This window comes from Oryzias latipes, chromosome 2 (genome assembly GCF_053564925.1).
Source record: "Oryzias latipes strain Hd-rR chromosome 2, Olatipes_Hd-rR_3.1".
NCBI lineage: Eukaryota > Metazoa > Chordata > Actinopteri > Beloniformes > Adrianichthyidae > Oryzias > Oryzias latipes.
Window position 1 is genome coordinate 43,229,686 of NC_136238.1, and position 14,987 is coordinate 43,244,672.

Here is a 14,987-nt window from a genome sequence, read left to right on the forward strand (position 1 = left end):
AGAAAACAACTAAATAAAGAGATAATAAAAATGTGCAAAGGTTATCTTTTGCATAGTGTGTTGTTGTACAAGGTTATTGCATTGGGTATGAATGATTTTTGGTACCGGGCAGTTTTGGAGCGGAGCTGTCTGAGCCTCCTGGAGAAGGAGCTCCGCTGTTTGTCCAGAACAGGGTGGAGAGGACGCTCTGGGTTGTCCATGATGGATAAGATCTTGTTCAGTGACCTCCTCTCCATCACTGTTTCAAATGTTTCCAGTTTGCAGCCAATGACAGAACCCGCCTTCCTGACCAGCTGTTCAGTCTGTTGGTGTCACTAGCCGCGGTTACATGGGCAGAATATCTTGATCAGATCAATGGTCGGGTTAAAATTCACCCGTGCACATGGGCACAGAAAACCTTTTTCCGATTAGAACAAACGTTCCCATGGGTCACACTTTCATTCGGAATGAATCATCTGGGCATGCGCAGTAGTGTAAAATCACCCGGATTAGGAAATAGGTCCCGTTGTAAACAAACCACTGCCACAGACAAACAGCATGTGCTGCAGCTCCGTAATACGAGACGATAATAGCGCACATAAATGTATGGAAATAACAGCCTTTATTTTGTCGGGACACAACTGGAAACACAAATCCACGTGACACCACGCGACATTTATTTCTGCTCTGAAAGTTCACACAGACCGCCCCAAAGCCACTCTGAGCTAGCGGCCCGAGCTCTGTTCGAACACGGTTCCTCCTGAGTCCTGCAGCCGCAGGACTGAGAGCGGCGGGGCGGCTCGCAGTCTGGATTCTCCCACACATAACAAAATGCACACGTAACAAAGAATCAATCCTCCCCCCTCGGACACAAAATTATTAATCCAGCTCCTCTGTTCACTCGGGTGCCAGTGGACCGAGTGAGCGCGGGGGGCACGAAGCGAGAGGGAGGGAAAAGAGGGAAAGAGAGGGGAGAGCCAGCGGGGCGAGAGCGGAGCGGCGCTTTTCACGGGGCGTCTGCAGAGCCACACACCGTCTATGCGTGACGTAACCCAGAGCAGTAGTGACACACGATCGGAATGACTGTTTACATGAACAACGATCGGATAAACGATCGGTATAACCCACCTATCTCCATCGGAAAGAAATTCTGATCCAAACGAGTCTGATCGGGGCAGAGTATTCCGAACGGCGCGTTTACATGACGCATTTTCTTTCCGATTACTTTTGCCCATGTAAACGCGGCTACAGACTGCAATGCTGCTTCCCCAGCAGACCACGGAGGAGAACAAGGTGCTGGCTACCACAGACTGGTGGAAGATCCCCAGCATCTTGCTGCACACATTGAATGACCTCAGCTTCCTCAGGAAGTAGAGTCTGCTGCAGGCCTTCTTGTACACAGCAGTGCTGTGGCTCCTCCAGCTCAGTCTGCTGTCGATAGTCACACCCAGATATTTTTACTCCTCGACCACTTCCACATCCTTGCCCAGGATGCAGAGGGGTTGTAAGACTCTCCTTTTCCTCTGGAAGTCAATCACCATCTCCCTGGTCTTGTCCACATTGAGCAGCAGGTGATTCTCTCCAGTGGTAGGAAAAGTGACGTCACATCCTCCATGTTTCTGGAAGAATTGGTGAAGATATGAGCCCTTTATGTCTCTGACTTTGATGTTTGATTTTAATTTGAATTTGATCATTTGATTCTTTTCAAATGTTCTATTTTTAATAAAAAAAATGAGTTTATGAATCAAAAAATGACCAAAATGATGATTCTAAGTGATTCCATGGTTCTAATACTCAGAATAATGTTTAGAAATGATCTAAAAAGGACATTGAAGGAGTTTGAGAGAACAGATTTCTGCTTTATATCAATAAGAAAAGAACAAATTCAAAGTTAGTTATTAGTTTTTACCTCTGATAATCCTAAAATGTGTGCTTTTATTGTGAAAAACCGTTTTCAAAGTGGATCCAGGAGCTAAATGGAGCTGAGAGTCTGGATGGAGTAGAAACTGGTTTCTCTCTAAATGGGAACATTTCTTCTTCTCCTCATCCAAACCCCAGTTGTTGCCGGGTAGACTTTCAAGAATGTTCCCGTTTCTGAAACATGGATTTATTTCTGGAAGACGCCATTTTTGTCCCTAAATGTTGGATTCAGTCTGAATTCCAGTCCCACTCCCAGCATTCCTGCTCCTCTTTAGCTCCTCCTCTTCCTCCCGATCAAGCAGCAGCTTCCTTGTCTTTTTTTTAAATCACATTTCAATCAGGTTCTCCTGTTATGTAGCTTCATTCCATTAGCAATACATTAAGAAAAGCTTTGATAGTGAAATAAAGGAAAAGATGAAGTTTGTGCGCTTCATTTATTTCAGTTTTTGCATCAAGCATCTGTCACACATGAACTGTGTCTGCAGATGAAGTACTGATAAATTTCTTGATTCAATTCAATTCAATTTTATTTGTATAGCCCAAAATCACAACAACAGTCGTCTCGATGAGCTTCAAAGTAAAACATGAAATCAAAAGGATCACGAATACAAAGAGTTCAATAGGAAAATACTAAAATTAACTAACAAACTGACTAAGCTATACTGGCATCCCTGCCCTTAGACCCCCCTTCGCGGTAAGGAAAAACTCCCAAAAAAAACGGATTCCGGAAAAAACGAAGAAACCTCAGGGGTGCCCACATGAAGGAGGGATCCTCCCCCAGGACGGACAGGCGATTTACCAGAACTCTTAGAGAAGAATTAACTTATCTAAATCTACAACTACATATATAAAAGTCCAGCAGACGAGCTTCATCCAGCCGTGGTTGGGGGGACAGTCAAAGGCGCGAGTCGAGCCGGAGACAGGAACCACAGCCAGGTGTAGGAGCAGGAGCAAAGGCGAGGCAGACGGTCAGGAACTGGAGCACGGATGAAACAACTTGATGCACCCAAGAACTGAACAGGCTGATTGTTCTTACACCGGAGTTTCAGCTTTGACTTGGTGTGAACTACGCCTTCATAGACACATAGGTTTTCGGTTTTGCGTGTACAATCAACAACAGTAAAACCTTCATTACTGAAGGTTGTCATGTCTCCGTTAACGCCTAGACAGAGTGCATTGATCTTAGCTACATCAGTCACAATGAAGGTGTCAGAGTAAAAGCAACCTCCGTGGATTTCTGTCATTTTTTCCCGGCACTGCCCAGGCTGCATGGCGCCGACCACTTGCCTCTGAAACTGAGCCTCTGTGTGTCCTACAGCAGACAGCAGCACCAACAGGAAGCAGGCGGACAGGGTCTTCATGACTGCTCTGGAGAAAACAATTTTACAGTGACAACCTGACTTACTTTGAGTTTCCACCGACGAATTCAGAGAGGACTTGTGGTTGAAGATCAGCACAGACGGTCTTTGAGGAGAGGTGTCTGCTGCTGCAGCAGATCCCTGTCTGTTATATACAGACCAGGCAGGCTAATTAGATCAGGTCGCCTTGAATAAACGCCTTCAATGTGAGCAAAATCAGTCAAGTCCATCGCCGTTTCAGCTGATAATGCAAAACAAAGGGACAGTTAGACAAATCCACAGAATAAAGATAAGAAACACTCTGAGAGCAGGACCATGGGTGAGGGTAAGTCTGGGTTTACAGGATCTGCTGCTGTCCTCCACATGCTCCAGCGAGGACCTGACAACTTTGATGTTGGTGCTCCCGGTGTTCCTGATCTCGCTTCAGAAAATCAGATTCTTCTTTTGTAAAAGTTTTCATTTGAAATGTTTGTTTTTCATTGTGAAAATCTATCGGTTAGTCCGCACTCGCTCACATGTGGATGGACAGTTGATAGGTGGACGGTTGATGGATGGATGGATGGATGGATGGATGGATGGATGGATGGATGGATGGATGGATTGATAAAAGATGGATGGATAGATGATGGATGGATGGATAGATGATGGATGGATGAATGGATGGATAAAAGATGGATGGATGGATTGATATTTTTTGATTTTTTGATTGATTTATTTTTTATTTATTTTTATTTTATTTTTTTTAGCCTGTTTTATTTTTGTACAACTAGAAGAGAGAATTGCAACAATGTTTTTGTTTCTTCAATTCACAATTTTTGTAGTATTATTTTTTATTTATTTGTTACATTTAGTGTGTGTGGGGAGGGAGAGGGAAAGAATGTGTGGGGGTGGAAGAGAGTAAAAGGAAGAAAGGTGAAAAAGTGGGGGATACAAGCACTGAGTTATTAAGTTATTATTTTAAGCTGTAACGTTTATACCAGATCTGCTGGAAAGACAAATATTACATCAAAGGTGAAAATCTACCACAAAGATGAGCGGAAAATATCTGCCCATCAATCCACTGTAGGTTAGAAGGAGGGATGAAGCAGACAGGGACAGACCAGGCGACAGCCATGGGGGCCACCGGGCGCAGGACACCGAGACAAGGGCCAAGGACGAAGCCAGGGCCCCCAGAACCCATGAGCCGCCCACCACCCGACCGGCGCCCCGTCTCTGCAAGCCAGCCCAGGCACGCGACCCGAGCAACCCAGAGATTGTGATCTCATGGTATTCAGTCTGCAGTGTCTGACTGTTTCAGCAGATCTGTCAGTCTGGTTCTTTCCTCTCTGAGCTCCTTTGTTTCTTCTCAAAGAGGTCCCAGTTTACTCAGTACATGGTTGAATTGAACAGCCAGTTCACAGACGTCATTATGCTGCTGTTTCAGTTCGGAAACTTCATCCTGAAGCCGCTTCTTTTCATCTTCCAGTTTGGATTTTTCTTCAGAGATTCTGGTAAATTCATCTTTCACCTCTTTCACTTCCTTGTCCTTCCTCTGGAGTTCCTTCTACAGTATTTTCATCAGTCAAGAATTTTGAACACATTTCTTACTACTTATTTGTGCAGATAAAGTATATAACATGTGAAAATACTTTTGCTGATCACATTACCAACCTACTATGAAGGGATTTCTGAGCCATTGTTCCATGTGCAACACTTGCTGTTTTGAGCACAAAACCTGAAAGATTTTGTGCTCAAAAAATTATTTTGTACCTGAAACTCAACAAGTGCAAACAAAACCAGGAGCTGGAGGAAGTGGTCAGGGTTAGGGAAGTCTGGGAATCTCTACTTAGACCCCTGCCCCCGCAACCCGGTCCCGGATAAGCGGAAGGAGATGGATGGATGGATTATTGAAAAAATGTTTTATAGTGAACGCAGTCCTTTGTATTTAAAGTGGCAGATGTGGCACTAAAAATGAATAACATCAACTAATCTCTCTTCCTGCTCTTGTCGAGGACGGACGCTTTTCCTCTCGCTCCTCCTGTATCAGCCCCCCCCAGCTTTTTTGTCTGTCTTCCCCGGAGCTGCATCTTTCTGCCTGCTGCTACTCCTGCTCTTTTTACACTCTAAAGATGGATCTGATCAGCTGGTCTTTGAATTCGATCGACAAAGTTTTTTCAACACTAAGGAACGGGAAAGCGGACCCTTCCTGCCCAGACGGCACCCACGTGGCTGGAAACACCAACGACCCGTGGGGCAAGTGGAGGCTGGTGTGCCTGGCCCAGCTGTCTGTGGAAGACGTCAAGGATGTGTACCTCTTTGGATTTATGATAATTGGATTCCTCATCATTGGGATCGGAGAATTTCTGATCTATCAGGCAGTCTGGGAGCAGAAGACGGAGAGAGGCGATTCGTCTGAGCTCTGTGGAAGGATTCTTCTGGGAGGAGAGACTCAGAACGAGAAACTTTCACTAGTGGATCAAAAGCTCTGTGCTTGTCTTGCCCACTTAAGCAGGATGCTCTCGATCTTTGAACTTGTGCAGAAGATGGATACCAACTTGGAGCGCGTTTCTGCCCGAATGGAGGCTAAACTGGTCTAAATTGCCCACATTTTGGATCAAATCTGCCTCAGTGCAAGACCAGTCAAGGACACAGCCAGCAGAACAAACAACCTGCTGGCGCCGGAAAATCTAATCTAATCGGACCCCCCCTCCCCCCCCCCCCCCCCCCCCTGAGCTGAGACTCCTTGGCTCCAACCAAAACATAATTCGCTCTCAGAGTGTGAAAACCGCCGCTGTGCTGAAGGCCGATGCTGCTGCTCAACCCCCCCCTCGACCTCGACATTCCTCGGAACTCATCCCCCGCCCCCGAGTGAGCACTCCTGGAGACGCGAGCGCCCGTGAGGAGCAGCTGCGACCAGAGTGTAACACAGGGGGGGCCCCACCCCCCCCTATCCAACCTTCCCAGTGATCCCTGTGTACTGCGTGGCCGTGAGAATATGTGCTTCTGTGTTCAGACGGTGTTTTTTTCTTGTATCTACACATTGTATCACAGTGTTGAGATACGACTTTTTTTGTCACCAATCACCCCACCTATTGTAACCATCTTTACCCATCCTAAGAAATAGGTGCACAGTCGCTGCAGCTGCCTCAGTAAAACTCGAACTGTATGTGTATTTGTTGTATGTCTGATCTTGTTCGGGTTGCACTGGAACAATATTGTATGTCAGTGTAAAAGCTGTGCGTATGACAATAAAAGGATTCTAATCAACAAACAGCAGAAACCCACACTGTGAGAAAGATTCCACACTTCTGACTGATGTTCACGCCCACTCATTCCTAATAGATAAGATTGGAACAGAACAATGAGAACCAAAATAAAAAACAAAGGAACAGTTCTAATGTCTACTAGAAAACATGAATAACAAGAACACCAGACACAAACACCCGTCTGGTTCTTTATCAGCCTCTTCCTGAATACATTTTTAGGAAATTTTTTTCCTCACTTAACTTGGTCTAAAAAAATATAAACTGTCGTTACTACTTTTTGTTTAAATTAATAATCAAATGTTCACTTATTACATAAAAAGTGTCAGAATTAAAGATGTTTACAAAATCTTTCTTGTGTCATGGTAACACACACATGAACAAACTAAAAAATAATTAAAATATTTTAAAAAATGAAAATATTTAAATTATCTGAAATACGAAAACCAAAGTGATTGGATTTGCTGCAGAGGTAGAGTGGTTGACCTCTGATCAGAAGATCACAGGTTCAATTACCACTTTGCCCGTCCATGTGTCAAAGTGTCATTGGACAAAACTGAACCCCACATTGATCCTGGGGGTTATAGGTTAGTGCCAGTGTGAGACAGCACAGCTGCCATCAGTGTGTGAATGGGTGTGTGTGGGGGTGAATGGGACTGAATGTTTAGTAGTTTGGGCCTTTCAAAGACGGTACATTACCGGTATATTCCATACGTATATGGCAACATAAAAACAAGGCTTGAAATATTTAATTCTAAAAATCATAATTTCAAATAAAATACTAGTTTCTGTCTTTATGGAAGAAAATTTGTACTTTTTCCAAATCTCTTCCTCTGCTCATGTAAACCCCATGTTTTTACTGCACAAGTTCTCTGCTCCAAGTTTTCTTGCGCTTAGTTTTTAATGAATCCTTTATTAAACTGTTTCAAAATGTTTTTCTCTTGTGAATTATCATGTGTGTTTTGAGATGAGATATACGTACAAAACTTTTGTCACATTCTTTACAAGAAAAAGGCTTTTCTCCTGTGTGAGTTCTCATGTGTGTTTGGAGATAAGATATTCGACTAAAACTTTTGTCACATTCTTTACAAGAAAAAGGCTTTTCTCCTGTGTGAGTTCTCGTGTGTGTTTTGAGATTATGAACAAGACTAAAACTTTTTTTACATTCTTTACAAGAAAAAGGCTTTTCTCCTGTGTGAGTTCTCATGTGTATTTGGAGATAAGATATTCGACTAAAACTTTTTTTACATTCTTTACAAGAAAAAGGCTTTTCTCCTGTGTGAGTTCTCATGTGTGTTTTAAGATTAGATATTTGACTGAAACTTTTGTCACATTCTTTACAAGAAAAAGGCTTTTCTCCTGTATGAGTTCTTGTGTGTTTTTTTAGACTAGACAAATCACTAAAACCTTTAGCACATTCTATACAAGAAAAAGGCTTTTCTCCTGTGTGAGTTCTCATGTGTGTTTTGAGATGAGATATTTGACTGAAACTTTGTTTACATTCTTCACATGAAAAAGGCTTTTCTCCTGTGTGAGTTCTCATGTGTGTTTTGAGATGAGATATACGATTAAAACTTTTGTCACATTCTTTACAAGAAAAAGGCTTTTCTCCTGTATGAGTTCTTGTGTGTGTTTTTAGACTAGACAAATCACTAAAACCTTTAGCACATTCTATACAAGAAAAAGGCTTTTCTCCTGTGTGAGTTCTCATGTGTCTTTTGAGATCAGATATTTGACTAAAACTTCCACCGCATTCTTTACATGAAAATTGTTTCTCTCCTGTATGAAATCCTACATGAAAAGGTTTGATAGTGATTCTTGAGCTTTCACCAGACTTCAAAAAGGAAAAAAAATTCTGCGCTGGAGACTCTTTGTGTTTCTTAACCAAATCATCCTTCTTTGATTTTTCACTAACATCAGAGTCACACTGACTTTCTGACATGTGAGAGCTGTCCACACTTTGGACAAGACTTCTGTCTCTCCTCTTCCTCTGATCTCTATTCTGTGGGTCTGTCTCTTCATCTGTAGTTGATGATGATTCTGTCTCTTCATCTGTAGTTGATGTTGATTCTTCATCTTGGTTTCCTTCTTCATCCTGACTATCAGTTACATTAAAGCTCTGTTGATTGTTTAGATCTTCTTCACTGTTCTCATCTTCCTCATAAGTAGGAATCTCCATCAAGGTATCAGTCTCCTGCTTCAGATTAAGCTGCTCTTCATCCTGACTGATGCAGAGTTCCTCTGGCTCCTCTTTAATCTGTGGTTGTTCTGGTTTCTGTAGTCTATCTTTAATCTGTGGAAGTTGTTGTTCCTCTACAGTTTGTGGAGGTTCTGGTTCGTCATGTTCCACTCTGAAGTTCCACTGTTGGTTGTTTAGATCTACTTTACTTTTCTCATCTTCCTCATAAGTTGGTATCTCCATCAAGGTGTCAGTCTCCTGCTTCAGATCAGGCTGACTGTTGTAGAACCCTTCTTGCTCCTCTTTAATCGTTGATGGTTGTGGTTCATCCGGTTCCTCTTTATAAAGCGGAGGGTCCGGTTTCTCCAGTTCAACTCTTAAGTTCCTTTGCTGGTTGAAGAGATTTTCATCTTCAGTCACCCAATGCTGGGGGAGGACTGCAGAAACACAAAATGAGACATTTTTATGTTTTAGGGTTTTGTGTGTTGTTAATATTCACTATTAACTGATCATCTTAAAACACCAATTGTCTGTGAAGACTCACAGAAGTAGGATTAAAAATGCCATGTGGACATTATCATTTTCAAATTTGAAAAAGTTTCACCTCTTACCCAAATTGTCAATTCTGAAATAGCGGGTGAAAGAGCTAGTTTAAATGTGCTCCTGGGGGAGGAGTCAGACCTGAATCTGGATAGTATTGTCTATTTAGACTAAATGGTTTTAGGTCTTTAGAAGTCCTTTGTTCTCAGCTGTAGTTGGGAAGACAGTGGCTACCCTCCCCAACCTGGTAATCTCTTTCAGCTGTTAATGACCTAAGTGAAACTGGTTTGTTTGTCTGGGACTGATTTAAACCTGAGACCACCAGTCTTATTAAGATACTGTTTATCTTTCTTGACAAATATGGCATCTTTTACTCCTCGCTAAAACCATCCTTTCTCTCTGGCTAAAACTCAAACCTCGCTATCCTGGAAGCAGTTGTTTGTGGCCTTCAGGTGAAGTGTACTGCAGACTTGGGTCCACTTGAATTGGTTCTTTGATGTTGTTAATGCAGCTAGAAGCACAACCTATACAAGCGGCTTTACCAACATGACAGAACCAACTCAAGTGGACCTGTATTGGCTCGAGCAGGGGAACCAACCAGCCAGGTGAGGGGGCCCCCCTTCCGGCATCCGGGAGCAAGGGGGAACCCCGCCATTAGGGCCCTGAGCCACATGACAGGCGCTGCGCTGTACTGGGTGGCAGCCATTGGGGCCACTGGGAGCCAGACACTAAGACCCAGGCCAAGGAGGGAGCCAGGACCCAGGAGCTGCCCACCACCCAGCCGGTGCCTCGTCACCTCAAGCAAGCCCCGGTGCCTGACCCAGCTGAAGCTTCAGAGAGCTTCACTGCTTTGTAGAAGGTAACATACCTATGTGGTGGAGCTGCAGCTGTGGTTTCCAGATGACATCCAGCAGTCTGCGCTGACGACAGAGCTCCTCCTCGTACTGGACGATGGTTCCTTCACAGAGTCTGCAGATTTCTTCAGCAGCAGCAGCTAGTCGCTCGCTGATCAACTCTCTCAGAGACTGAAGGGAAGACATGGTTCCTGCTCCGATCTTCAGCTCCAACTCCCACAAACACCGCCGTCCTCTTCACTGCAGCTCCGATCGATCATCTGCTAGTCTCACAATCACAGCAAAAAGGTTCAAACAGAACTTTTCTCCTGGTTGGAGATTTTCCTGAAAGTTCCTGTGATCCTGCAGGAGTCAGTTCTGCTCAGCCTGCAGACCAAACAGAAAAGACTCTGGAAGCTTCCACATGGGAAACTTCCAGACAAAGAATCCAAACAACAACATCTGATTGGTTGACTTTTGGAGGGAAAGCTGCAACAGTCTTCTGTGATTGGTTCAGCCGTCCCTGCCCCCACTAGTCCACTGCACAGGGGGCAACATTCCAGGGGGGGTTGGTAATCTCCTCCTTCTATTGTTTCTGCCCCACTGGCTCTTTCAAAATAAAGGCTTGTTGTAGCAGAAACCTGAATGGAACATCAGAATGGACTCAAACTGCTGCTGGTTTCAAAGCCTCCTTCTCAACTTCCAGCTGAACTCTTCATGAGTTTGAGCGTCTGTGACAAACTCTACAGCTGAACAACAGCAGTGAAAATCTCCATGGATGTCAACTGGGAGAGAATCAACATGAGATTTCCAAGAGTTTCTGCAGGAACTCATCACAAAGTCAGGAGCTGCAAGGCCTGATGGGAGATCTGGGATCCTATTGTGACACGAAGGAAACTCTTTCATCTGACACGATCACTTTGATGTTAACATGAAGATGGATCCCAGTGATTCAGCTGAAAAACATCCCATAATACTGTTCTAGATGGTTCTAGAGTGGTGTGGAGATTTCCTGTTTCTTTTTCCTGTTTCTCCAGAAACTAGAAGTCAAAGCTGAAAGCAGAAGCTGCAAACTGAGTCTGTGAGGCCGATTTTCCAGCAGCACATCCTCCTCATCTGCTGCTGAGATGGAATGATGAAGCTCAGCTGAGGAACAGCAGGTTTCCTCTCACATGTTCCTGATGCAGAAAACCCTGTTTCATATCCAGTCATCCACATCATGAAGGATCAACATGTTTGACTGAATTTACATGAAAAGAAAAGACGTCAAAGAAATCTGTCCAGACGGGAAAGACTGAAGGAATCCAAGTTTTTAGCAGATAGACAGAACTTTGTTTGATTTTCTAGCTCTGCTTTTCTCCAAAGATGAAGAACATCAAGAAATGACCAATAAATGCTGATCTGGAACATTCTGTCTGGGAGTCTGACTGACACTTTGACACTTTCTACATTCTGCTTTGATCCGGGTCTGAACCTGCTTTCCTGCCACCACAACACATCCAATCCCAGCCCAGAACCTGAAGCTGGTTCTGAACATGAAGCCGGTCTTCAGGGACAGCAGGACTGATGAGTTAGTGATCTTCTCAGATGGACTTCAGACCCCTTAGAGCTGAAACTCTCACTTTTCTCTAGGAATCAGCTTCTTGTTGACGACACACTGCTGCAGTCAGGGGAACACACAAGAAACACACACAAAGACACACAAAGGGGGAGGAGCTTAGCTCGGGCATTGAAGTCATGGTGGAACTCTTCTGGGACTGATTTTAGACACAGAAAGCGCTGGTGTTGTAATCAATAAGATGATTGGTCAGCTTTAGCATCAATGGAAACATCACATGGTCTTTCATTAAAGTCCATTTAGATCATAGTTACAGAAAGAAGAACTGATCAGAAGTCAGGAATCAATGGATATTCAGAAACATTCAGAATATTTCACTAGTCTGATTGGAATCACTCTATTCAATAGAAACCAGCAAGAAAATAGAGATTTTCTCTCCTGACCTCATTATTCATGTGAATTTATCAGCTGTAACCCATAATTCAGACAAATGGAGCCAGTAATTCCAGAATAATCCTCACATAGATGTTGTGTGTGGAGCCCGTTTTCCTTTAGATGATCCAGCTCTTGGTCCACTGAACCTCCAACCTTCTTCCATTTGTTCAGCTGCTGGACAGAACAAAGAAAAACAAACAGATGTTTTTGCTGAGTCAGGAAAATGCCTGTTGGAGCTCCAACATGGTTGTTGACGGTGTTCCTCCTCTTTCTGCTCCGCTGACGTCCTCATTTTCAGTTTCCTGATCAGACAAACTAAACTCTTTTCCAGCTTTGAATCCTCAGAAGAAGAAACTTCCACCTTTGAGCCACATGCTCAGAGAATCCACTTCCAGAACAGCAGAGATTCCCGCCACATGTGACAGAGCATCCAGGTGATCTCCAACTACAGGACATCATCACCTGCCTGTGACAGTCACACCTCCATTCTAGATGCAGCCAATGACCTCTAGGCTGTTTGAGGCTCAGAACAACATGACCATCCCTCCTCCTGACCACCAGCTGCTCTGTCTCACAATGGCTGCCATGAGGAAGACTCCATGAAGAGTTAACGCCCAGAGGTCTGCTGGACCAGACCCCATTCCTGACAGAGTGATCAGAGAGTGCAGAGCAGCTGCTAGACGTCTGATGTCTGACAGGAAATCTTCTAGCAGATGTCAGCTCCATCCCATTAGACGTTAGCTGACAGACTGGGGGCCATGAGCTGGAACAGCAGTCAGAAACATAGTCAGAGGGTGGAGATGGGCTGCAGGTGAAGCAGGAGTCCCCGCCAGAAAAGACGCTCAGGACTCCTCCTCTTCTTCAGCTTTCTCAGGGATGAAGCAGAAAATGATTTTTCCAGAAACATCCCTCCTGCCTCAACCCACTTGTGTCAAGCTGCTGGAGTCAGCTGGTTTCCATGGCAACGGCTGATGAAGGACAGCAGTTTATTTAAAGTGAGACTGGAACATTGATGTTTATACAAAAATGACTGTTTCTGTTATCAAAAGCTGCAGAAAGAAGAGACTCAGCGTTTTCCAGCAGCTTCTTCCTGCAGAAACATCAGCAGAAGAGAAGCAGCAGCCATGAAGAGACTGAGGACGGACGGACATCCAGCCAGAATCCAAGCAGCACCTTCATCCTGATGAAGCTCCGCCTTCTGACCTTCATCAGTCATCTCCAGGCTCCGCCCCAGTCTGCAGCAGCTTCATCTGCTGCCTCCATCCTCTCTCTGTGAGTCTCTGCAGAGTTTTTCTGCAGCTGCTGGTTTTTCTGCGGCAGCAGCAGCAGCATCAGAGCCAGAGAGCCAAAGAAAGTGGAAAGTCTGAGAAGGAAGCAGCTCTGAAGCTCTGCAGCTGACGGTGCAGCTTCAGGACTCATGAGGAGGAGCACATGCACGGCTCCTCTTCCTCTTCCACCTTCCTCTTTGAGGCAGCAGAAGTTCCTCCAACTCCAGCTGGAACTTCCTGCCCTTACAGACCATGTGGCCTAATGGACAAGGCGTCTGACTTCGGATCAGAAGATTGAGGGTTCAAATCCCTTAATGGTTGGAAGCAGAACTTTCAGAGACTCCCAAAGTAAGACACCTGGTGGCTGTTCTTTGTAACTGCATCTGCAGCTTCTAGAAACCTCTTTGTTTCTGTTTTCATCTTTTCCAACAGTTTGTTTTCTTCACATGAAGCCTAAAGAAATGTCCTCAGAATGATGGAAACAGTTTTTCTGCAGCTTGAAGCTGTTCTGGAAGATTTTCTTCTTTAGTGCAGAGAAATCTCTCATTTGATGAGACGGAGGAACTGCAGCAACGTTTCCTGGAAAACCTCCACATTTCACTGAAACCATGTTGGAACTTTGTCCATGAGGCCACATGGTCTGGAAGAAGCCCCAGTTCCAGCTGACAGAAGTCTGCTTCTGATCCATCAGATCTACCTAGCAACAGAAGCAAAGCTTCACGTGTTGCAGCAACAGTTTCCATGTTTGGGAGGATCTTCTGAAGAACAGCTCAGTTCCAGATCACATCATGATGTTTGATGTTTTCTTCATTCCAGGAAATCATCTGTGTCTCCTTTGATCTGTGCTGAGTCAGCACTTTGACTTCTTTTCAACTTTAGATCCATCATTTACAATCAAGGATTTATTGATAAATAGGATTTATTGACAGAAAATAAAGAGTAAATGTATTTCTCATCCAGCAGTGATTGTAAGTCTTTTATTTTGAAATTCCTCAAGGATGATCATCATGGTGGGATTTCTAGATCTGCATGAACTCATCCTGAATCCAAAAGACACTGGAGCATCAAAGAATCCAACCCATCTCTGCCAACATGAGGCTCTTACTTTGAAAAGTCTCAGACTTCCTGCAGGGAAACAGGCTTTCTGCTGCTGCATTGACAGATGTGCACGAGCTTGAAAGAGCTTCCTGACTGAGGAGCTGCAGACTTTCTCCTGCAGAGCAGCAGCTGACTTCAGCGTCGTCATGGGAACACAGTCTGCTGCTGCTTCTGGAAACGTCTTCAAGGCTGTGGTGGGACTTGTTGGTCTGGAGGACAGATTCTGGGAGCAAATGCTGCTTCAGCTTCAAGCTTCAGCTCTTTTCTTCTGGCAGAGCTTAGAAGAAATGGAAACCTCCTTTGTTCTGACTGTTTGCTCCAAATCCCAGATTCAGGAATTCCTCCAAGAAGTTCAGCTCAGAGATCATCAGCAGAGAAAAGCCTGAAGTTCTGATGACAACAGAACATGATCAATATTATTGATCCACATGGAATCCAGAAGAAACTCTGAGGTGAAGACATGAAGACACAAGCTTCAGAGACATGAGGAGAAGTCAGAGTGGATTCATTCTGGACTTTCTTCTCACATCTTTGTCTTTGATCCTTCAAATCTTCTGAAATCTGATCATCCATGGAT

At 44.2% G+C, this 14,987-nt stretch overlaps 2 long non-coding RNA genes and 1 other non-coding gene across 4 annotated transcripts; 1 reads left to right on the top strand and 2 right to left on the bottom strand.

The window, feature by feature from the left end:
- Positions 1–2,085: 2,085 nt before the first annotated feature.
- LOC144988940 (uncharacterized) lies at positions 2,086–5,932 on the bottom strand. The gene is made up of 2 exons (XR_013653039.1): positions 3,305–5,932; positions 2,086–3,267 (listed from the first exon to the last, which is right to left on the bottom strand). It is a non-coding gene; the product is annotated as an uncharacterized LOC144988940 (long non-coding RNA).
- A 621-nt stretch (positions 5,933–6,553) lies between these two features.
- On the bottom strand, positions 6,554–12,414 carry LOC144988927 (uncharacterized). Of its 2 annotated transcripts, none has more exons than XR_013653019.1 (3): positions 12,131–12,414; positions 10,087–11,708; positions 6,554–9,115 (listed from the first exon to the last, which is right to left on the bottom strand). It is a non-coding gene; the product is annotated as an uncharacterized LOC144988927 (long non-coding RNA). The 2 variants fall into 2 exon arrangements; XR_013653018.1 differs by having other exon boundaries at positions 10,087–11,711.
- Positions 12,415–13,560: 1,146 nt separating this feature from the next.
- trnar-ucg (transfer RNA arginine (anticodon UCG)) lies at positions 13,561–13,633 on the top strand. The gene has a single exon. It is a non-coding gene; the product is annotated as a tRNA-Arg (tRNA).
- Positions 13,634–14,987: the final 1,354 nt, after the last annotated feature.